Below are 10,927 nucleotides of genomic sequence, written 5' to 3'. Positions count from 1 at the left end.
CTCATATCAATATTGCCATCCTGCTTCTGTTTTCCTAATCCTCTTTCATCCCTGCATCCCCATCTCTCTCACACACACGTGCAATTCCCAATTTATCTTTGTTCATATCATTATTTTTCACATTCTGTATCCATTTTGTTTATGTGTTTCTCTTATAGACAGCACAATACTGGATTTGGCTTTTAGAGCCAATCTGAGATTTTTTTTAAGTTTATTTATTTTGAGAGAGAGAGAGAGAGAGAGAGAGAGAGAGAGAGCACGCATGAGTGCAAGCAACAGAGGGGCAGAGAAAGGGAGAGAGAGAATCCCAGGCAGGCAATTCGCTGTTAGCGCAGAGCCCAATAGGGGGCTCGATCCCATGAACTGTGAGATCATGACCTGAGCCAAAATCAAGAGTCAGACACTTAACCAACTGGGGCACCCAGGAGCCCCTGAGATGCTTTTTTAATAGAGAGTTTAACTTAGTTATGCTTACTGTTGTTACTTTTATGTTTGATCTCATGCCTTTACATTTTGTCTTCTGGTTTCTGTTTATTGATATTTCCTGGTTTCCCTTTTCTACGTTTTACTGGACAAGTTTTTGGTACCTTTTATTCTCCAGTAGTTTCAAAGTCCTACATCCTATATCTATCCTACCATTGGTTATCTTTAAATTTTAACAAATAAATCTGAATAAAATATCCACATCAATAAATAACCACTATCTCAAAAAACAAAATGAAAATTTTAATATGCTTTTTTTTATTGTCTTCTTCCCATGTCTTCCTATTCCCTAGATTTTTACAGGTATGTTTTTCTTTTTATAATCCTTCCATGATACTTGCATTAAATTTCTAAATCCCATTACTAACACATTTATTTGGATTAAACTATTTCTTATATCCTGAATCTTCCCTTTGCCTGGATTTATTTTTCTCTGATTCATTTTCATCTTGTTTCTCTCCAGCCCCTCCACCCTACCCTTCCAGAAGGGGCATACAAATATTTTGACTTCTAGGTCCAAATAATGCCTTTCTCTGTCTCTCACATGAGAACATCAGTTGGGCAGGTATAGATTTCCAGATCACCCTCATTTCCCCTAGAAAAGGTAGGTTTGTGATAGCTGCTAGGCTCCAGGGGTGGGGCTTGCCTGGGGTGGGAACTGAGCCACCACACTGATGGTGGCTTCCTTTCAGGAGAGGTGGGCTGGGAACAGAGCAACAGGCCAGAGTTCTCAGTTAAAAGGCTCAGGGCTATGAGGGTGCCCATCCTCATGCTCAGGTGCTATGCATTCTGCTCCTAGTAGTAACTTCACGGTCTGGAGAACATTGGCCAACAGCTGGGGTGAGGAGCTCGGGTAAGCCCTGAAGACCATCACGTCGCTCCCTGCTGCTGGCTTCCTGTCTTCTAGCAAAGCCATTGATGTCAACAGGACAGTGTCAACAGGAAGATGGAAAGGAGTTGTCTCTGTGGGTGCTGAGGGCCTTAGGGAATTTCACCATCCTTCAGACTCCTTTCAGTTCTCCATATTTGTGGTACGGCTCAGAGTTCGCTGGGGCCCTGCCACACCTTTTCATTCTTCAGTCCACACTGAGACTTGGTAAGGAACACACACAACATGAGCTTGCCACTCTCACTGGGGGGAAGTGATCCAGTTTGCCGTTCATGTCTTTTCAATTTGCCAAGTGAGACTATCCCACCACATATCCATTAGCTATCCCTGTTGCTGCGAGCATCAAGTCCTTTGAAGTGCTGTCGGGAATACCCTCACCTTTAACTTCAAGGGAGTATCCTCTTCACCTGTATTGTCTGCTCACCTGTGTACTAATCAGCTGTCCCTTTAATATGATCTTATCACTTCATTTCTTCCAGAAATTCCTATAAATGCCTTCCATTTTCACGACAGCCTCCTCAGTCGGTTCTGCTCTGGACTTTTTCTAACTCTTAGCCTTATTGGGTCTTTTTAGTGCATCTTTGGGAGGTGGAAGACTCAACCTGACATCCTAGAGCTGCATCATAAAGGTCCAGAAGGAGCATGGTGGTCAGAGGGAGCCACAGGGTTGGCACCCGGCGGGGAGAACAGGATGTGCACAGGTAAGTAGTGTGAAGGTGCTTGGCCTGTTGGGGGGTGGACAAGGATAGCTGGATCCCTGGCACCGTTTGCAGTGTGGAGGGTATTGGCCAGGGTCAGGGCTGGGAGATGCAGGTAGTAGGCAGAGAATACATTACGAAGAGCCGGCATGCAATGCCAGAGTTTAAACTTTGTTCTGCAGACTCTGGAAGTTGTAGAAATGGGAGTGAAGCAATTGATTTTTGTGTTTTAGAAACCTCACTGTGGTGACACAGTAGAGAAAGATGGATGGTGCTAGGAAACAAGGGGGCGGGCATAAGGAGACACCTGAAGCAGAGGGAGCAGGAGCTGTGAACACCGGAACTAGGGCAGGGGCCTGGAGCGCTGAGGAGCCGATGGATAGCAGAGATAATAGGCAACTATAATCACTCAAACCTAGAGACCTATTGGATATGGGGGTAAGGCAGCAGTAGAGTCAGAGATGACTCAGAGCTTTCTGGTTTGGGCACCTCAGAGGATTATGTTGCTATTTATCAAGATAGAGAATACAGGAGGAGAAGCAGGTTTCGGGGGGAAAGATAATGAGTTCGGTCTTGAACGTACTGCTTCTAAGTTGCCTGCAAAGTGACAAAGTGTTGATGTCAATAGGTTGGCCCAACAATTGGCTCTGGGGCTCAAGAAAGAATATGCATGTGAGAGTCATTAGCGTGTGTGGTGGTTACTGCCAGCGTGCATGAGATTGTCCTGGGAGCATGCAGAACGGGCAAGGCCAGCTTCGTGGGTGTGTGACCACACAGGGCCCTGTGCTCAGGAGGGCCCCGCGGTTTGGGTTTAATGCTCTCCTGTCGCCATCTTGAATCTCTTAGTAACTTTTAAACTGGCACCCCCATTTTTATTTGCACTGGGCCCTGCAAATTGTGTAGCAATGTTTGAGAATAAGAAGGACAAAAACAAAGTGCTCTGAAGCACTAAGCTGAAAAGGGTGGGTGGTGTGAGAGAAGCCTGGTCCGATTGTGACAGAGCTCTGTGCCAGGTGAGAGGACACGGAGAAGAGATGGGTCGTGGAAACGAAAGGCATGAGGGTTGCAGGAGCACCATGTCACGCAGAGGAGAGCTGACAAGCTGCGAAGGATGGGGACAGCAGCCAGGTTGCACTGTTCAATGTAGAAAAGGTCGGAACCTAGACAAAAAGAACAAACAAAACAGACCTCTAGTTTGGTGAGAGGGTATGGAGAAAGATTCAGAGTCTGACCACTTCTTACCCCTTCTGCTGCCATTACTGTAGTGCAAACCCCCATCAGTTCTCATCCGGATCACTGCAATAGCCTCCCTCCACATCTGCCTGCTTCGTTCTTGCCCTTTATGGCCACAGTGACCATGCCCAGACCCACAGAGTCTTCTCATCTCAGCAGAACATCAAGTATTTACTGTGGCTGGGGAGGTCCTGGGGGATGGAGTCCCTGCTCCCTGTCTGCTCCCGCTCTCCTCCACACGCAGTCCTCCCCTACCGTGCTGGCCTCCATGAACTCCTCCAACATTCTCAGCTTTGCACTGACCAGTCTCTCTGCTTGGAATTCTCTTTCACCGTGGATGCCCCGATACTTCCCCCTCTTCCCTGGGCTCTGCTCAAAAACCCCTCTCGGTAAGATGGTCCCTGGCTGGGCTCTCTGTGCCCTCTTCCCCCTACCCTGCTTTATCTTCCTCACAGCTCTTGAAATCTCCTGACTTTCTGTGTAGTTATTTATTTGCTTTTGACTCCCCACCCCTTGGAGAGTAGAAACTTGGCTTTGCTCAGTTTATCTGGCTGGTCTTGTAGAAGAATGATGGCCCTGGGGACAAGCAGGAGCTGTACAGACCCTATTTCCCATGCCAAAAATTGTCATATGTTGTCCAGTGACGAGACAGAATATGCATTTGTTTGTCTGTTTGTATACCTCTTTGTTTCACAAAAGGATTTAAGGCAGCATATAAAGATGTATCAAATTCAGCAAGATGACATAAATTAGAAGCAGGTGAGAAAGAAAAAATGTAAAAGCATGGGTAAAGCCATAAAATGGAGCCAAGGATGGGACTAATACAAAATAAACATACCATAAACTTTGATCCATTTGCTGGGGGTGGGCCACAAATTTGGCTCAGAAACTTCTAACAGTCAGTGCCAAAACGAAACCTGATCAGCTGCACAGCTCCCAGGACCCTCAAGATTAAAGCAAACCACTTGCCTATGAGAAGCACCAGCATTCCTGATGTCCCGGAGAAAGCAAAGAAATGTCTCCTTAACCCCTCCCAAAGAGGACAGAAGATAAGACCGTGAGCCCCCCCGCTCAGAGATGACTTTGTAGCAGACCGCGAGCTGTCTCTTACATTTGCCAGAGAGGTATACGGGAGTCTGCCTGATGTGAAGTGCAGTTAACTGAGGGCCAGGCACGTGACGTTCAGTGCAGCTATGTGAGTCCTGATGGCCTAATGTGGTCCATCAGTAGATGTTAGAGCACATGGTGGAGAGTGTCGTCTGCAGATCTCTGAAGTCATGCTGTCAAAGGAGAGTGTCTCTAGGCCAGGTTCAGACAAATTCTGGGAAACTCTAGGTTCTAATGACTGGTGCCTTGCTCAAAGCCCCTTCTAAGTGATGAAGTTTTCCATGAGACCCGATGACCCACCAAATGTCCAGCTGGTGAAAAGCTGGACATCCTCTCGTGAAAATCAAAGAGGTCTAACCAGGACCAAGATTCTTCCCAGATAATAATGGTGGGCCCAATGAAATATATGGCCTGTGACTTGAGCCTGGGAACATTTTAAAGCAGAGCCAGCCACACATCACCCCACTTTTTTTTAAGTGTCAATAAAGTCTCCATAGGTGCCTGGCTTTGAGCAGTTTCCTTCCTGCTATACCTTCCAAGATAAACCGTTTGTGAAATGCGACCCAAGGTAGCTGTGAGAAGACCTGTGTGGGATGATTCACTGGCACCAAAAATAATGACAGCTACCTAAAATAATGACTCTGCTGATAGAGTATTTGATCTGAAGTCTTTCTTTCTGGCAATAATTAGATAGCAGGCCAGTGTCTCCTGGGCCCAAATGCTAAAATCCAGCTGCCCCAGAAACTCTAGACCACTGATGGGAGGCAGAGCAGAGATGCAGGGGCCCCTTCCCAGCCCTGTGCCCCACCCCTGATAAGGATCCCAGTTACCTCCCTGACTCCCCTGGGTGTTGAAAGGCTCTGAGATAACGAAGTGTGCCTCCTCTTAGTTCCTGGGAAGAAAGGTGCTAGGCAAATAAAAACCAAGGCCTGGGCATAGAGCACCAGGAAGACCTGAATTGCAAGACAGGCTCCAGACCTGCCAGCCCCTCCACGCCCCTCAGAGCCCCAGCTCCTGAGAACTAGGTTCTCGGCACCGTAACCAGGTCCAAGAAATGCGTTGGTGGTCCTCCTGGGTATCTTCCCTAAATTTTTCTTGACACAGATTAAAACACCCTTGCAAATCCACAAAAGTGGAGCACATTGAACAACCAATGTCCACCTGACCCAAACCGCACGGAGGTGGGTGGTTTGGAGGCTAATTGTTATCTCAATTTCACACACAAAAAAGAAACAAGCTCAGAATCATTCCACGGTTTTCCCACAGCCAGGTCACAAGCGAATATCTACCAAGGGAACAGAACTCAAATCTCCAGGCTCTTAGCCCATAAGTCACCACGCCCACCCCATCTCCAAAGCCAGCCATCTTGTCAGGACAGGTCAGCCTTGCTGGAGGACAGCCAGTGCACACGGTGGACAGGTACTCGTGAGGATGGTGTGAAGCAAGGGGGTGGAGATCTCCACATCTCTTGCTTCACTTCATGGTACCAGGGAATGACCCGGCTGGAGGGAACCCAAGAGTTTCCCCACTACAACCCTTCAGTTCACAGACGGGGAAACTGAGGCTCAGAGGGATGGGGATCCAAGCTCACAGCTTCTGTGCAGAGTGCCCACTCTGTGATCAGAGCGGGTCAAACTGGAGGACTCAGGAGTGGGGGATGATTAAGCACCCCTTGCTAAGGGCTGGGGTGTTAGACTCTCACTCACCCCCACATGCCCACACCAACATCTCCCCGTCACCTCCCATACATCGAAGCTGCCCTGTACGAGTCTTGGCCACAAAGTCTTCTGGAAAGAATACCAAGTTGGGCATCAGCAGCTCCAGTTGGCTGCTGAAACTCTGAGTGGCCTTGAACCTGTCCTTCAACCTTTGGGAGCCTGTTCTCAGCATTTCCCACAAAGGAGTTGATCTGAATGAGTCCTGGGTCTCTCTGGCCTCAATGTTCATTCTGGGATTCCAGGATTCCTTTTAAGAAAGTAGCAACCTCCGGGGAGCCTGGGTGGCTCAGTCGGTTAAGCCTCTGACTTCGGCTCAGGTTATGATCTCGCGGTCCGTGAGTTCGAGCCCCGCGTTGGGCTCTGTGCTGACAGCTCAGAGCCTGGAGCCTGCTTCGGATTCTGTGTCTCCCTCTCTTTCTCTGACCCACCCCCGCTCAGGCTCTGTCTCTCTCTGTCTCAAAAATAAATAAACGTTAAAAAAAATAAAAAAGAAAAAAAGAAAGTAGTAACCTCCTTGGAGGGATACAATGTGGCCACGTGAGGTGGACACCACAGAAGGTCAGAATGGACAGGGCTAAGTGTTGGGTTGCAGTGGAATGTGGGGGCAGGAGGGCTGCCTGGAAGGAGGCGGGATGAGGCAAGACCCGAGGAGGAAGACAAGCAGGACCTCGGGCCAGGGAGAGGACCGAGAGCAGGTGGAGGCCCATCTGGGGCTCCATGATGCTGCAGCCCAAGCCCCTGGACTCCCGGGATTTCCAGTCCCCTCTTCCTCCAGAAGGAAAAGCCAAGTCTTACCTTTAACTTGGATCAACCTGGAAGGGCTCTTGCCAGACGTTTTTACACGCAGAATCTTGCCATCACTTTATGGTCTACCTGTGCGGTTGGGATTGATGGCCTCAATCTGCAGACAAAAAAGTGAAGCCAGGGAAGACCTGGGACAGAACTTTGGCAGACGAAGCAGGGATTCCACAGCCTGGACCAGTACTCTCCCTGCCATGTGACCCTTGGCCTCAACACAGCCCAGCTTGTGACCAGATCTCCGTATCTCTGGATTGATGAAGATGCTTAGCTCGGGAAGAGAAGCCCAGAATCTAGCACTGCTTCCAGTCAGGATATCAGAAGTGTCCCACCCCAAATATCAATATTTTGTTCAGTACTAAACTCACCCTTAACACTGATCTTTTTACTCATTTCGCTCATCAAAACCAACATTTACTACATTCCTTCTGAGTGCCAAGTGCCACGCTACACTGTAGTTTTGCAGCTTGTTTAGGGCACAGGCTTTAAAACGATCTTGCATGTTATTGTTATGGCACCTGAGCGTCGCTGGAATGTCTGGGGAGGGGGCGGCCCGAACCCCCAAAGCCCTGCGGAAAAGCCGTGTCCTTGTCTATGTCTGCTGGGTGAGGCATGGAGACTGTGGGAGCCGAGAGGAGGAGGGAAGGGAAAGAGCCTGAGAGAACTGTAAAAGTGAGGAGGTAATCACCAGAGAGGTTCCTCTCCATCATTAAAGAGGATCTTAATTAAGGTCCCCGAAATAGATACTGAAAACAAGCAGCAGCAGCAGCTGTGGGAACCAGATCTGGCAGGGATAGCCGGGCAGCCCAGAGGTGCTGGGTGTTAGCTGGCCGGCTCCTCACCTGTCATTAGGGAGTGGGAAATCGCCCCACATCAAAGCCAGCCAGGAAGGAATGCGACAAATGCCATTCGCCTTAAAATGGTGATGAAAATAAATGCCAAAGTCTGCCAACCATTGTGTGCGAAAACTCCTCAGGCAGGAGGACAATCCCCAGCAAGAGAAGAGGCAAGGTGTGTCCAGCCAGGAAGCAGAGACAGGATGCTTGCATCTGGGAAAAGAGTCCTCCCTCTGCTGTGGGGTCTCATCCTGGCCGGAGCCTCTCCTGACCTTTGACCTTTGGGTTACTTGGGGCTGAGACCCTGGGGGGGTTCCTAGGAGAAGAATAAGTGGTTGGGATAACCCTTTCTGCCTGTTATCCCACCCCCTTGCCCCATCACCCAAGCTGGTTCCTTTGTTCCCTGCGCAACTTGCCAAGACAGAGTCCTGGTGGGAGAGGCAGAGGTCAGAGGACACCCCTGGCTGGGCTCAGCCACCTCTGAGACTGACCCTGGGTCACAGTTGTTTCCTGTCTTGGAGTCCCTGATTTCCCTCTTCTGGGAGGCAATTATTTTCTGTCTTTTTTTGTGATTGTAGATAATCCCAGATGAATAATAATAATAATAACCTCTGGGCCAAGGGTGCTTCATTTCAGCATAGTCCAGAATGTGGGGGAATGGCGGCAAGTTGGCATTTCCAGGTCAGGTCACGGCCGACGCTGATAGGGGTTTGCTGGTGTCAGTCTGGAAAATGGATCTCCTGGAGTCAGCTGACCATTCTTTTGCCCTGGCGTTGTGCTGATACGGTCTTAGATGGGGGTCTGGCCACAGAGGGTAGAAGAATGTTCTTTGTGCCAAGGCTGAGTCTATGTACTCATCCAGTTGTTGTGGGAGAATTGTCAATCCAGGCACCTTTGTGAGCCTCCCTTGAGCAGAAAGCAAAGAGACAGTGGTACAGAGACCAAGAGAAAGAAGCAGGGACAAAGAAAGATCCGAAGAGAATCAGGGAGGTAGGGTGGGGCACGTTAGCTGAAGAGTAGTCGTTACTGAAACACTGGCTTTCCCAAATAGCTCTCTCTTGGCACTTGACTTCCAAATCCAACACTGAGAGAGGCCAGCCTGTCCTCTCCTGTCCCAGCCTTTAACTCAGTCCTATAAGCATCTCATGAGCAGGGTCCAAATGACTCTTCCTTTCCCTCCAGCAGCAGGTGTGGCCGGGGTTCCATCACAGCCTTGTTGCAGGGGAGAGCCCTGAGTTCCCCAAGGGCAGGAACACGGGTCTGCTTCTTGGCTTCTGGAGAGACTGAAATGTACAGGGAAGCCAGGGGTGTGTGTTTTCCACTAGGCTTATAGGGGAGGCCGTGGCTGCTCAGCAAGGCCAGTGAGGGCTGAGGCGGGGGCCTGGCCAGACCCAAGGGTTGGGAAAATGCTAGATGTAGGGAGGCAGCTTTGAATCCCAGTAGAGGCAGGAGCCAAGTAGAGATGAACCCTGCTGTCTTCCAAACCAGGTGACCCCGGAGGTGGCTTCCTCCGCTGTGGGAGAATTCACGGGGGAGGGGGAGTGCCACGGTACTGCCGTCCCAGACCTGCACACGCTGGCCCACGCTCTCGTGATCTCGCCATCTCGGACCAACGTAAAAGAAAGCAGACAGGTAGCAGACAAAGAGCCTTCATCAACGCATCCTCCGGACCACATGCACAAGGCCTGTCGCCGGCACTCTGGGTGCCAGCCCACCCTTTGGCTGCTGGCCCTGTTAAAGTCCTGAGGAGAGGTCCCTGAGCCCCACAAAGAGGAAGGTCAAAGTTGTGTTATCTCTTCCCTCCTCATGACCCAACTGTCACCTTTTTCAGCGTGAACAGAAGAGGAAAGGGAATCAGCCACGCATCTGGGGCCTCTCCCGCAGCAAACCAAATGTTAACTACACTGCACACCGCGAGTCTGTGTGAGAGACCGGGGGAAACTGGGCCAATATAATGGAACAGGCTTCCTGGCAGAGGACTCGAGAGCCTACTTGACAAGTGGAATTTCCACTCCCATCCTGGGAGAATGGCGCACACAGGCACGATTAGCTCACCTTGTTTTAACAATCGCGAAGTTTCCCCAGCTCAGAAATAACAGCTGGGCAAATCCCCAGCTGGGTGAGTGCGGGCGAGAGGGTGTTTGTGGTGGGTGGAGGCCCTGTCCTTTCTCCGGTGGAGAAAGCCATTTATGACCTCACAGGATGAAAGGAACCAACCCAGGCCTGCTGAGCTGTTATTATAACAATTATCAAGACCTATCGCCTCCCTTTGGGAAATGTTCCCTTTCAAGTTGCAGTGCCCTCGTGTACCCTGGCTCACAGCCGCTCACAATCATTACCGGGTGCCCAGGGCAACTTATTAATAATGCTCTCTTTTCGACGTGGACGGACGTGATCTGTTTCAAGGGCCATAGCTTCCCAAGGGCTCGTTAAAGCCACCGCAAGGTGGAGGGGGGGAGAGTGTGCATGCTGTCCTTGTTACACTCATGACAGCCTCCCAGAGCTCGGCCCAGGTGACTAAACATGCCAACGTCGTGTCTCGGGAGGTGTGCATAGCTTTGATCCTGCTCAGCCTCCCTGCCCTGCTCTCAGGAGCACAAGGTGGGGGAAGGAAGGAGGACAAAGGGAACGTTTTCCCAAGTCCCACCTCCCTACCCCACTCCCAGCTGGGTGACTCACCCCTATGGCACCTGAGCTGCAGAAGCCTCTGGATACTTGGGTTTGGGGCTTCAGTGCACGCACAGACCCTATTTCCTTCTAGAAGCTGGCTCGGGACTAGAATTCTCCTATCTGGATCTTTTTCCAGGATTCAGGCTCTTGGGAGGAGGAGGCCTTCTCCCCATTCCCTTAACCCTCATTTAACTGTCCCCATTGTCACGGGCCAGTGACAAAGGGCAATGACACTGGATTCGTGAGGCAATGATACCAAACCCACAGGAACTTTAGAAACATCTATTACAGCCTCCTCATCGTACAGACGGGCACGCAGCAGGCAAGTGACAGAGACAAAGTGGAATTCCAACATTTACATTCTGACGCCAAAGGGCAGTTGGAGTCTTGGGTAATTGCTTAGGATGCAGTTCACACTTCACTCAGAAATATTTTGGGGGGGCACCTGGGTGGCTCAGTCAGTTAAGCATCTGACTTCGGCTCAGGTCATGATCT

The 10,927-nt window shown here is 50.1% G+C and overlaps 1 long non-coding RNA gene across 1 annotated transcript; it reads right to left on the bottom strand.

Annotated features, from left to right (window-relative positions):
* Window positions 1-1,828: 1,828 nt before the first annotated feature.
* On the bottom strand, window positions 1,829-10,185 carry LOC132687743 (uncharacterized). The gene is made up of 3 exons (XR_009614250.2): window positions 9,818-10,185; window positions 6,924-7,029; window positions 1,829-3,230 (listed from the first exon to the last, which is right to left on the bottom strand). It is a non-coding gene; the product is annotated as an uncharacterized LOC132687743 (long non-coding RNA).
* Window positions 10,186-10,927: the final 742 nt, after the last annotated feature.

Source organism: Panthera onca, chromosome A3 (genome assembly GCF_046562875.1).
Source record: "Panthera onca isolate mPanOnc1 chromosome A3, mPanOnc1 haplotype 2, whole genome shotgun sequence".
Classification (NCBI taxonomy): Eukaryota; Metazoa; Chordata; class Mammalia; order Carnivora; family Felidae; genus Panthera; species Panthera onca.
This window is presented reverse-complemented; position numbering and strand designations above follow the sequence as displayed.